This window comes from Muntiacus reevesi, chromosome 16 (assembly GCF_963930625.1).
Source record: "Muntiacus reevesi chromosome 16, mMunRee1.1, whole genome shotgun sequence".
In the NCBI taxonomy this organism is placed as follows: domain Eukaryota; kingdom Metazoa; phylum Chordata; class Mammalia; order Artiodactyla; family Cervidae; genus Muntiacus; species Muntiacus reevesi.
In genome coordinates, this window is record NC_089264.1 from 61,206,851 (window position 1) to 61,219,833 (window position 12,983).

Sequence of the window (12,983 nt, forward strand, 5' to 3'; positions counted from 1 at the left end):
CCAGGGGCACAGACAACAAACCAGAAACAAACAGGTCTAGACAGGGGCAACTGTCTGGAAACACAAGCCACTCAAGCTGTGGGCCCTGTTAGGAAACGCTAGCTTTTTTGTAAAATTAGGTTTCCAGCTCTTTTCTCCCCTGCCTTCACCTACCCCCATGCTTGTTTCAGGTCTTTAAAAAGAAAAGGAGGTGATGTCTCTCCTGGCTCAGTTGGCATTTTTTCTCTCTATAACAAGAAAATGCTAAGACAGAAAAATACCACTTGGACTTCTGCTAAGAAACAAAGTAGTTATTTACCTCCAGTAGTACTAGAAGACACTAGTACTAGGAACCAGCCTAGTACTGTCCACTCTCAAGTGATGGGAGTCAAGGCAGGCCATCCCAAAATACAAAATTAAATTTTATAATTTTAATTTTTATAATATTTTAATATTAAAACATTAATGTTTACATAGGGATTTTTCCGCTGTATATAGGCACTGACCAATATCCAAATGTATATCAAGATGAATTTAACTACTCTCTTCCAAATTTCTATACCTTTTTACAAATCCTGAAGCTCTGAATGACCTCTTTCATTCATAAATTAAACCTATAAGAACTACTGATTCTTTTGAATTCTCTGTTGAAAAAGTCAAAATTAAATTAGGTGTTATCATCATTTATTGCTTAGATTATTCTACTATTTCCCTAATTGACTGACTGACTTACGTCTCTCTCCATTCAATTTACCAATGACCAAATTTCCTAAAGTATCATTTTTCATGCTTTCATTTTCTGGTTTAAAATCTTTGTTGATCCTACATAATGCATAGCATCTATCCTAAACTCTTTGGTCTAACCTGGTAGGTTCATTGCTGACAGCATATCTCCTTTGTCCCCTAATCATAGGAATAATCAGTAAATCACAGTGTATGGTAAAACTACCATACTGTAAAATCACAGAAAAGGGGCTGTTCATAACTTTTTGTTTATTGCTCTACTTCTCTACAGCTGGAGAAAAAAGCCATTATATGTTCATGAAATGGCTTTAATTCATACTAATATCCATACCCGATATGCTTTCTTTTTTACTTATAAAAGGCAATGTCCAAATTATGTACCATCTCCTCCAATAAATATTATCAATACTTCAACCTGTATTTATCCTTCTCTTTTTTCAACTACTATAGCCTTACAATATCCTATATTACCTCACCTGAAGTAGCTTTGTTTTTCTAGCTAGACATCATAGTACCCTACTTGAAGAGTTGTCATTATATTACACAGGAATAAAATGAACTTGAAACCTTATAAGTAGAGCTTAAAAAATCAGTCAAGAAAGGCAAGTGAATAAGATATCATCTCCCAACTATGAGGTTTAGCTATCAGTAGAGAATAAAGTCTCAGTGCCTAAGAAAGCACAAAATCCACTGTAATTAAGCTGTACAAAGACCAAAAACCTAAGTGCAATTGAAGGCATGCCCATGTGTGTATAGGTGTGTATGTGACATTTGTACACATATGTATGTTTGTGGGGGTGGGGATACTCTTTTACCAAGGAGAGAAAGTGAGCTGTGAACCAAACAGCAGTCTTCCATGAGGAAAATGTTGATTCCTCTCTGCAGATTTTGAAGCTCATGACAGATACCATTCCACCTAACTTTCAACCATAAATTCATTTTATAACTGAAATAAATGACTTTAAAAGTTATTTCCACTTCAATGATTCCTTCTGCAACATACATATAGGCATTTTTAAGATCTCAAATCAATAAGCATAATTATTCTAATAGCTATCATTTATGAAGCATTTCTTATGCCCCAAGTACAGTATTAACATCTTTATCCAGCAGAAATGACAGAAAAATCATGTAAGGGATGTATGGGGAAATAAAACATTTATGGATTTCTCATATTTCCTATGAAAAGTCCAAGCTTCCTACAACAAGAAAATGAATTCACTATAAAGTTAGAGAACCTTCTTTCATTTTTCCTAGAAACATTTTCATAAATCACAGGATTAAATCTGTAGCCATTATTCCCCTAATGATGGTGCTGCTGCTGCTGCTAAGGCGCTTCAGTCGTGTCCGACTCTGTGTGAGCCCATAGACGGCAGCCCGCCAGGCTCCCCCGTCCCTGGGATTCTCCAGGCAAGAACACTGGAGTGGGTTGCCATTTCCTTCTCCAGTGCATGAAAGTGAAAAGGGAAAGTGAAGGCGCTCAGTCATGTGTGGGACTCTTAGCGACCCCATGGACTGCAGCCCACCAGGCTCCTCTGTCCGTGGGATTCTCCAGGCAAGAGTACTGGAGTGGATTGCCACTGCCTTCTTCTCTAATGATGGTACTAAACTGCCCTTATCCAGAAGGATAATAACACTTATCTTCTCCAAAGCCAAAGGTTACATCATAGGATAGGTATGTAAGTGCTAGATGAAAGTACTGTGGGGACTACTCCTAGGTATTTACATTTCAAGGAGGAAAGAGACCCACTACTTAAAAGACATCACCTCCATGTCTGAGCAGTACAAGGCTATCTGACTCCTGCAGAGATTTTACTGACAGACCAGTGTTTTATAGTTGAGTCAGGCGCAGTAAGTTTCCAAGCAGACTCCTTTAGGAGGGGAGGAAGACAGCTACTTCCTTACATCTTCGTAAGTAGAAGAAGAAACATCTTTTCATGTTCTTCACCTACGGACAAATTGGTGACTTGACTAAAACAGCTAACTTGGCTCTTACTGTGTCACAAATGTTAAGGTCAGGGGTAGGGGCAGTGCTTTTATTATTTACAAAAATCTGTCACTGATGAAAAACATCCAAGTGCTCATTCAGAACAAAATTAATAAAGATGAGTATTAAAAACCCAAAGCTCAACATGATGTGACTTCATAGTCTTGGCAGTTCTAAACACTCAGGTGTACAATATATAACTTACTTTATTTCTACGTCTCAGTATTTCTGCTTCTGAGAATGTAGTCGAACACAAAACTTCAAATTTAGTTTTAAATTTAGACTTTTCTGTTATTTCACATTTCAGAAAAATTATATGCAACATTAAGTCATCAAGGCTGGTATGCAAATGACCCTTGTTCATTTTTCTATACATATCTTATGGAGATATAACTCATATATATTCCCTCCACACAGCTACTAAACAGGCTGCTACTGAGCATGTATTGAGTGTGCTGAATGGTGGTGTCCTTGCTGACTCGATTCTCAGTTCAATTATGAGGCAAAATCCAGCATCTGAAATTTCAGTTCAACCATCCCATTATCTTTATCATGCACTTTTCACCTTGATGGAGTTGGAGGTGAGGAAGGTCAATAATTGACATTTCTACTCAGTTTGTGAAGAATTACAAAAAGGCTTACTGAATTGGCTTAATTGAGAGATCCAAATATTACCTTTGGGTCTGATTAAAGCAAATAGTGGAGACTGCAGTTTATCTATTCATGTTTTCTAGTATTGAATCCAGAATTACGCTGTTTCCCGTTTAGTCTCAGGAATAAGGTATTGGCGACAGTACTTCCTCCACCCTTGTTTCTTGTTTTCAAGAAAGCAGAGCAGCTTCCTGAGGATAGTTCAATTCCAAGAACAAGTGAAAATAAAGGGGTTCCTAGTTTCTCCTTCTCAATTCAACAATCAAATAACTCCCTGAACGGCTTGGTAGAAGTTAAGTTGAAAGATCAGACATGTTATGACAACGGATCTTTTACATAAAGGAAACATCAGAGGTGGGCAGAAAGCATTCTACTGTCCCTTCCATACACCAATATTCTGCAGCATTCTTTCTAAACCTCTAAGCTTCATCATGAAGCTTCAGCTCAGCTTAAGGAGTGACTTTCCCCTAGAGAAAGGAATGAGTATCTTATCAAGACATTCCTGCTCCCACCATTGAGTCACCCACTCCAACTATGACTTCGGGAATCTTTCTAGAGCCACTGTGGCCAATTTAGATTTTCAAGCCCAGAATCCTTCAAAACAAGTCAAAACCCACATTAACTGAAGTAAATCTGTAGTCATTCTAAATCTAAAGCTGCAAGTTTAATCCCAATTCTATTTCTTATCCCAAATTTTGACCAGCACATTCATCATTTTCATCAACAGTCCTGTAATTATATCAAAAGGCTTAAATTCTAAGAATAAAATTCTGACATTATAGACATATTCCAAACTTGAAAATAACCTCTTTAAATTATTAAATTCCCAAGGGTAAATTAAAGTCCAAAAATTAGATCACCTTGAAAATTTAAATACAAGAAATTTTAAGGTTCAAAGAAATTTAATGTCTATGGTCAAATTCTCAGGCCTTTGTGAGCTGCAGTTTGAAAATATTAAAATCAAATTGCTGAATGAAGACAAGACAAGCTTTTGGGAAAAAAAATAAATAAATAAAATAAAATAAAATTGCTAGTAGAAAGTCCAAAACTCATGTTGATGAATTTATTCTACTTTTTCTCAGCCAAAGGTATTCTCAGTGTCTGAAATGGGTATAGTTTCTTCAAGGATTCATAAATTGTATCATGTCAAAGACAGGTAAAAAGACATGCTTTTACTACATACATCTTAAAGAGTCCAAAAAGTAGTCATCTGAAAAAAAATAAAATTGAATCTGTATCTTACTTCATGACGACTGACAAACTCAAAAAGAATCAAAGATTTAATGTAAGGAAAAAAGGAAAAAAGGGAACCATGAAAGTACTAAAGAAAACAAATTTCTTTATAAACTTGGAGAAATACATTTCCAAATATGACTCAAAATTCATAAAAGAAAATATTGATATATTTTGCTACATTAAAAAAATAAGTAGGGTCAAAAGACAAATGACTGACATGGGAAAAACATGTGAAACTCACATCAGAGACAAAAGTAATATCTTCTTCATATAAAAAGAGCAGCTGGATACCAAACAGAAATAAAACACTAAGGTTTCCCTAGAAAAAGGACAAAAACCAAAAGCCAGTTCACAGAAAAATTCAAGTGGCCCTTAAACAAATGGAAAGATATCAAACTCATTTGTATTCTATTATTATACACTGAATGCAAATTAAAACAACACTGAAGTAACATTTTTCACTTATCAGATTGGCAAAAATCTCAACATTTCATAATATTGTTAATAAGGCTATTGTGAAGCATAAAAGCAGAATGCAAAATGTAAAAGTCTTATGAGATTTGGCAATATATAAACAATGATATCTACATGAAAATACTGTAGGAACATCTATGAAATATAATTTTATTGCTCATACTTCATGAGAAAAGTTCAACAGTGGTCCATCAGACAAAAAAATTCATGTGAAGAATTGGATATTAAGTGCTTAAGCGTTGCCAACATTGGTCTCTTGAAATGGAGAGCATTAGTTTCTGAATAAAATTCCATATGTAAGATCTGGATGAACTTGGTAGCCAAGTTTAACATATATCTGATGAATAATGGAATCTGTAACTGATTAGATATATGGTCCATTGGCAATATTTGAAATCGTTTATTCATAGCTCAGTCGGTGGGGAATCTGCCTGCAATGCGGGAGGACCTGGGTTTGATTCCTGGGTTAGGAAGATTTCCTGGGGAAGGAAATGGCAACCCACTCCAATGCTCTTGCCTGGAGAATCCCATGGACAGAGGAGCCTGGCAGGCTACAGTCCACGGGGTCACAAGAGTCAGACACAACTTAGCGACTAAACCACCATCACCAAACAATGTTACATAAGCAATTAACTTCTGATCCAAAAAATCAAGTCTCAGAATTTATACCATAGATAACTTGCCAAAAATGACAAGTATATAAGCTTATTACCACACTACTATTTTTAATTGCCAAAGAAGAGAAATCACAAAAGTGTCTATCAACAGGGGAATATTTAAATAAACTATGATACATTCACATAGCAAATATTCATGCTACAGCTATATTAATATTTTATACCATGAGAAAGAAGCTCTCTACCTATTGATATGGAAGTATTTCTAGAATGAGCAACTAAGGGAAAAAACAGGGTGTAGAACAGCATATAAAATTTGATTTCTTTTGCAGAGAAAAGGCAAAATTAAAAATATGTATTCATATATGCATGCATTTGCATTTAAAAAATGACACAGGAAACATACATAACAAGGGACCTAATAAAGAGTTTAGCTAACTTGTTCAGTCACTCAGTCGTGTCTGATTCTTTGCAACCCCAGGGACTGCAGCACACCAGACTTCCCTGTCCTTCACCATCTTCCAGAGCTTGCTCAAACTCATGTCCATTAAGTCAGTGATGCCATCCAACCATCTCATCCTCTGTCGTTCCCTTCTCCTTCTGTCTTCAATCTTTCCCAGCATCAGGGTCTTTTCTATGAGTCAGCTCTTTGCATCAGGTGGCCAAATTACTGGAGTTTCAGCTTCAGCATGTCTTTCCAATGAATATTTAGGATTGATTTCCTTTACGATTGACTGCTTTCATCCCCTTGCAGTCCAAGGTACTCTCAGGAGTCTTCTCCAATACCACAGTTCAAAAGCATCAATTCTTCAGCGCTCAGCCTTCTATATGGTCCAACTCCCACATCCATACATGACTACTGGAAAAACCATAGCCTTGACTAGACAGACCTTTGTTGGCAAAGTAACATATCTGCCTTTTAGTATGCTATTTAGGTTGGTTATAGCTTTTCTTCCAAGGAGCAAGCGTCTTTTAATTTCATGGCTACAGTCACCATCTGCAGTGATTTTGGAGCCCAAGGAAAAAAAGTCTGTCACTGTTTCCACTGTTTCCCCATCTATTTGCCATGAAGTGATGGAACTGGATGCCATGATCTTAGCTTTTTGAATGGTGAGTTTTAAGCCAGTTTTTCACTCTTCTCTTTCACTTTCATCAAGTGGCTCTTCACTTTCTGCCATAAGGGCTCTGTCATCTGCATACCTGAGTTTATTGATATTTCTCTCAGCAATCTTGATTCCAGCCTGTGCTTCATTCAGCCCAGCATTTCAGATGATGTCCTCTACATATAAGTAAAATAAGCAGGGTGACAATATACAGCCTTAATGCATTCCTTTCCCAATTTGGAACCAGTCTGTTGTTCCATGTCCATTTCTAGCTGTTGCTTCTTGACCTGCATACAGGTTTCTCAGGAGGCAGGTAAGATGGTCTGGTATTTCCATCTCTTTAAGAATTTTCCACATAGTCTGACTCAAACAAAACTGCCTGGGTCTGTCTCTCGCACTTAAAAATTAATTCAACTTCTTTAGACAATCAATAAAATGGGAATTGTAGGAATTCTTACTTTATGGGATTGACGCACAAAAATAATGAGTTAACAACTACAAAGTACACAGGACAACACTGGGCATTCACGAACAATTATCGTGATGTCTGTTAAACAGCTGCTGCTTCTGTGCAGTGGCTAAGTCGTGTCTGACCCTTTGCGACTCCCTGGACTGTAGCCCACCAGGCTCCTCTGTCCAAAGAATTTGCCAAGCAAGAATACTGCACTGGGCTGCCATTTCCTTCTCCAGGGCATCTTCTCTACACAGGGATCAAATCAGGGTCTCTTGCTTGGCAGGCAAATTCTCTGCCACTGAAACACCTGGGAAACCCATGTTAAACAAGTAAATATTATAAGTACAACTTGCAAAGAATATAACAGAAGCGAGATTTATAAATGTATATTTTTTTAGTTTTTGAATTACGAGTTTTTGAGTTTGGAATGTATGATTCAAAAACAATAGTAAATTAACATATAAACTTAAAACTGGCCCCACAGCACTAAATTTTAAATATAAGATATTCCCAGATTCTAGACTAGATATCTCCCTAAAACACTGTGTTCTTAAAAATCAGAATTGGTGGCACAAGTGGTAAAGAATCCACTTGCCAAAGCAGGAGACACAAGAGATGCAGGTTCGATCCCTGAGTTGGGAAGATCCCCTGGTGTAGGAAACGGCAACCCACTCCAGTAGTCTTGCCTGGAGAATCCCCTGGACAGAGGAGCCTAGCAAGCTACATACAACCCATAGGGTCACAAAGAGTTGGGCAGGACTGAGTGACTGAGTATGCACGAAAAGGAAGAAGTACACCTGGAAATACTCTTGGTTTTAGCTTCATCTGGATGCTTGTAAGTCTGTATGAGCAGTACAGATTCCAGAAAACTATTAGTACACTAATTATGACACTATGGGCTCATCAATCTAGGCACAAAAATGCGTTTAGCATACCACTGCCTCTCTTGGACTGACATTTGAGACATTCCTGACTTTCAGAAAAGTTTAAAATTCTTCAATCAAGATCACCAGATTTTATTTGAAGTATAATTTTTCCATCTGCAACATACTTTTAAAACCTCTTCATTTCTGTTCTCTCCTTTAACTTCCAGTTTTTTACACTCTGTTACTACTGGAAGTGAAAACTCTATCTCATGAAATAAGCCTTACTCTCTCCAAAAAGCAGGTATTTTCAATCCTGTATGACAGTGGCTCTTTCCACTGCCTCTTGCCACAGAACGGCTTAGCTGGTGAAACCTGTACCTCAGAGAGGGTTTCCTTTTTATCTTATTTATTTCGGCTGAAAAATCACTCTCAACAGTTGATTCCTGAAGTGAAGCTGCAACTGATGCTTCTGAAGCCTGAGAGCCTAGGGGCCCACTGAGAACTAATAGCCCTTCCATGTGCTCCCGCAGGCAGTACCTTTCATCACTGAAGTGTTCAGGCCTTGAATAGTATTTTTTTTCTGCTACACATTTTTCTACAGCAATAAAATATGCCTCTACTTTTTATTTTCCTATACCTTTCAGAAAGTTGTAGTTAATTTGCTAACCATTTAATCTGTTTCAAAAGCAGAGTTTCTAACTGCTTAACCTGCTTATTAATTTGGTCTCTTCCCCAAAATATAAAGGATTATTGTCGTTTGCTAGAAATGAATACTTGCCTTCCTTTTTATCTTTTCTAGACATCAGGATTTGTTTTTTTTTTCTTTCTCTAATTTCTTCCCCCATTTCTTAAATTCCAAAATCATTTCAACTATCAATGATGAAATCACTATATTGTGAGTTTACTAAAAGAATCTACTGTTTAAGCAAATTTCTTATCCCCCACTTCTCTGAGATGGATAATTCCACAAAAAAGACTTTTCCCCCATCAGACTGATACCAAGTCCACGCAAACTTAAATTTAACTCATGTTCTTGCCTTGCTCCTTGCAATATGCCTTATCTGGCTGAGCCTTGTCTTGAGTCCTAATTCTGGGGCACATTCCTTTAAGGCACAAACCAAGTACATCTCTCTGCAAACCTACAAAGACTACAGTACCTGAAAATCACCTAATAATACTTTGTATATTCTACAGATCTTCCTACTTTTCTGTTTAAGATTCTGTTCTAATGTACTTAACATCATTTTCTTACCTCAATTGTTTCTTGACTCTCTTCGAAGGAGACATTTCATTTGAGACCCTGCCTCTTTCTCTTTTTGATTAATTTGGGACCTGGGGACCTATTTCAATCTAGTAACAACTAAACACCTCTCCCTTTTCCTATACTCTATGGTACAGTATTTACATCCCCTTGACTCTCTATTTCTCTCTTAGAGATGTCTATTGGAACTTCAAAGTGTTATTTTCTATGTCACCTTTGTCAATTCACTCCATAATTTCTCAAGTTTTCTTCCAAAATAAGTTTTATTCTCCTCCAGTTTTTTGTTTCCATGGTTCATTTGTTTCCATTGTTCTATATTAACCTGAACCACAAATTTTAAATTACTTGAATACCTCAAGCTAAGCAAATACAATCACTAGAACCAGAGAATCCCAAGCACAAGCCTATCTGACTTGTTTTCTTAAGACACTATTTTTGCAATAGTTTTATCGAGTTAGTTTTATCGAGTTATTTCTCCTTCTGAATTTAAGAAGTTATATGCTCTTTATCAGCTTCCCTAGTGGCTCTGCTGCTGCTGCTAAGTCGCTTCAGTCGGGTCCGACTCTGTGCGACCCCATAGACGGAAGCCCACCAGGCTCCCCCGTCTCTGGGATTCTCCAGGCAAGAACACTGGAGTGGGTTGCCATTTCCTTCTCCAATGCAGGAAAGTGAAAAGTGAAATGGAAGTCCCTCAGTCATGTCCGACTCTTCGTGACCCCATGGACTGCAGTCTACCAGGTTCCTCCATCCATGGAATTTTCCAGGCAAGAGTACTGGAGTGGGGAGCCATTGTCTTCTCCGTTCTGGTGGCTCAGCGGTAAAGAATTTGCCGGCAATGCAGGAGACCAAAGTTCGATCCCTGCATCAGGAAGATCCTCTGGAGAAGGAAGTAAGAATCCACTCCAGTATTCTTGCTTGGGAAATCCCACAGACAGAGAAGACTGTCACAAAAGAGTTGGACATGACTGAGGGACTACACAACAAGATACTCTTTACAGTAAGGGGTCCCTTTTTTTTTTTTTTTTAATTTTGATACCCATCAACCTCCTATTGGTGGAGTCACAATTTGAATCTCAGCAGTTAAAAGTCATGGTCAGACTGTATGAAATTATCAAATTAAGAACCACTTGAGATCAAGAGATAAGTGGTGGTGGCTTAGTCACTAAGTCCTGTTGTATCTCCCCGAAGAGACAGGAGCAACTTTTAAACACAGAACAAGTCACATGACTCCTAGATTTGTCCCTCTGTTTCCTCTCTTGACTCTGAAGGGGACTCAAAACAATATAAAAAATAACCAGAATTTCAGCATATTTTCTCTGCCACAACCTAAGCCTAGCACTAAATACATCCTGCAGATACTGCTGATTACAGTAGAAACACTTTGAGACCTAAAAAAGGCTGGTACACAAAAAGACTCCCTATAATCAAACCCTTGTCTCTGACAAGGCTACTTAGAAATAATCAAATATGCAGAATTTAAGGTCAAGCAGCAGCAACTATTTGGCAAGGGCGCATTTAATAAGGATATCTCAGTGGTACTGATCAGATGTTCTTGCTGAGTCCTTGAAAGCTTGCCTACCTTTGCTTACACCCCAAAGTATTCAAACTTGCCCGCTACAGAAATCGGCGTCTGCTTATATAAAAGCAGCCACTCTCCTGTAAACAAAATTGCCATAGGATAGAACAGCACCTTACCACTGAAAACATGCGGTCACAGCTCCCTACGGCCGAAAATACGTGGTCAGTGCCTAGTCCAACACTGACCAATACCGCCCACTCCAGCCACGCCATAAGCATGCGCCCGAAGTGTCACTTCATAAACATTCTAAAACACAGAATTTCTCTTTTTCATTTTCTCTTTACTCCCATTCTATATTCTAGATGTCTGCATGTGAGAAGGCTCCCGTAAGTAACGTCTCTCTCGTCCCTTGAGAGAAATGAGGGAAAAAAAAAAAAAAGTGGCAGGAAAACCAAAATATTTGCTTACAACTGCTAGAGAAGGTACTTCATTAAGTGTGGCTTATAACCGTAGGCTTACTGACACTGAACTCCAGAATCAGACTTACCAACCACTGCCCAGACAGCACCCAACGGAAGATGGCGCGGAAGCAAACTCGCCGCCTGCCACCTTCACCGCCTGGGGGCCCGGTGCCGAGTGAGGTGCGAGCCTACTAGAGCTCGCTCCTCCCTAAAAGGAAAGGAAGGGGCGGGTCACATCCCGACTTCCTCTTTCAGGACTGACCAATCAGACGGCTAATTGCTGCAGGCTATACCGGAAGACGCCCGAAAACAGAGAGCCATTAAGGGTGGTGTTCTCGTATGTGTCCCTCCATAGTAAAGGAAACAGCATTGAGACAAGAGTTACTGTTCCTCAGCATAACGCATGGTCTTTCCAGGGGGAATCTTTTCCTTCTTTGTCACAGTGATCTTTTGGCAAACTCTCTGGTTCTTTCTTTCGGTTACATCTTAATCCCACCTGGCCGTGAGGGAAATTTGAAAGTGCCTGTAATCAGAGAATGAGCCACAACTCTTGCAGTGAATCTGACCTCTCCTAAGCATGCCAGGTTATTACCGATGGCAACCATGTGCTTTCCAAGCTAGGACCCCTGAAAGTGAAAGGGGACAATAAAATAAATTTATAATTTTTTGAGATTTTATATTGGTGAATATAGTATAGAGAGCAATTCAAAATTCATTTTTTAAAATAAAATTATTTCTCAAAGTTAAACTATATTTAAGCAAAAACTTTAAGATGTCTTCATTATAATATGAATATTAAAAACAGCAAAATGGTAATTCTTGACAAACCTTAATGTATTTTAATTAGTTTCAGCCTATATAGTCTGTAATACTGTGTCACTAATATTTTACTGAAGAATACATTTTTCATATGGTGTTACTGTTTTAAATTTTTTTAATTGCCTACAGTCTTGTCAAATATGTGTTTTATGGTTGATATATGGGAAATTTTGACATCTTTAATTTAGTCCTCACTGTAGATAATATTTTAAATTTAGAAAATAAACTCAGAGAAATTATGCTAAACAGAAAATCTCATTTCCAGTTTTTCTTAAAATATATAATTTTCAGTCCAAATATTTTCCCAAGTACTGTCTTTTTTGCCTCTACTCAAAGTAACATTCTTCAGCAAACATTTGTATGACACACGCAAAATAAGCTTTCATAAAATAAGCTTTCCATTATTTATAATCTTTTTGAAGGTTTTGCCAAACTTAGATGCAGCAAATTGGAAAGCCTCTTAAATTTCATTTACTTTCTATAAGAATGCAAATTTATCCTGTTTTAATAGGCACTCCATCAAAAGATTCTTCATATGAGTTAAAATATCCCAAGGAATAATTATAGAATGTCAAAATTAAATATTATATTATGCATCATTTAAAATTCATTAGAACTTGATTAGGTTATTCCTTTATCTTGAAGAGGTAAATATAAATGTCTTTCTTGCGTCACAAGCTCTTTTTCAATAACTGTAATATCTTCAAAATCTGAATTCCATTAGCACAGCTTTTGAACTGTTTAAAATTTCTAAATGAATTTTAAATAATGCAATAAAATTTTTAAATTTGGTTTACAGAAAATTGAGTAGC

At 37.4% G+C, this 12,983-nt stretch overlaps 1 protein-coding gene across 2 annotated transcripts in view; it reads right to left on the reverse strand.

The window, feature by feature from the left end:
• The window catches only part of COX7B2 (cytochrome c oxidase subunit 7B2), a 127,863-nt gene extending 116,343 nt beyond the window's left edge, over window positions 1–11,520 (reverse strand). The window contains exon 1 of one of the 2 annotated variants that reach the window (XM_065907550.1): window positions 11,439–11,520. The gene's annotated coding sequence lies outside the window, so the exon portion shown is untranslated. The remainder of the gene's footprint in view (window positions 1–11,438) is intronic. The other variant, XM_065907548.1, reaches the window with a different exon arrangement.
• Between the last annotated feature and the right edge of the window lie 1,463 nt (window positions 11,521–12,983).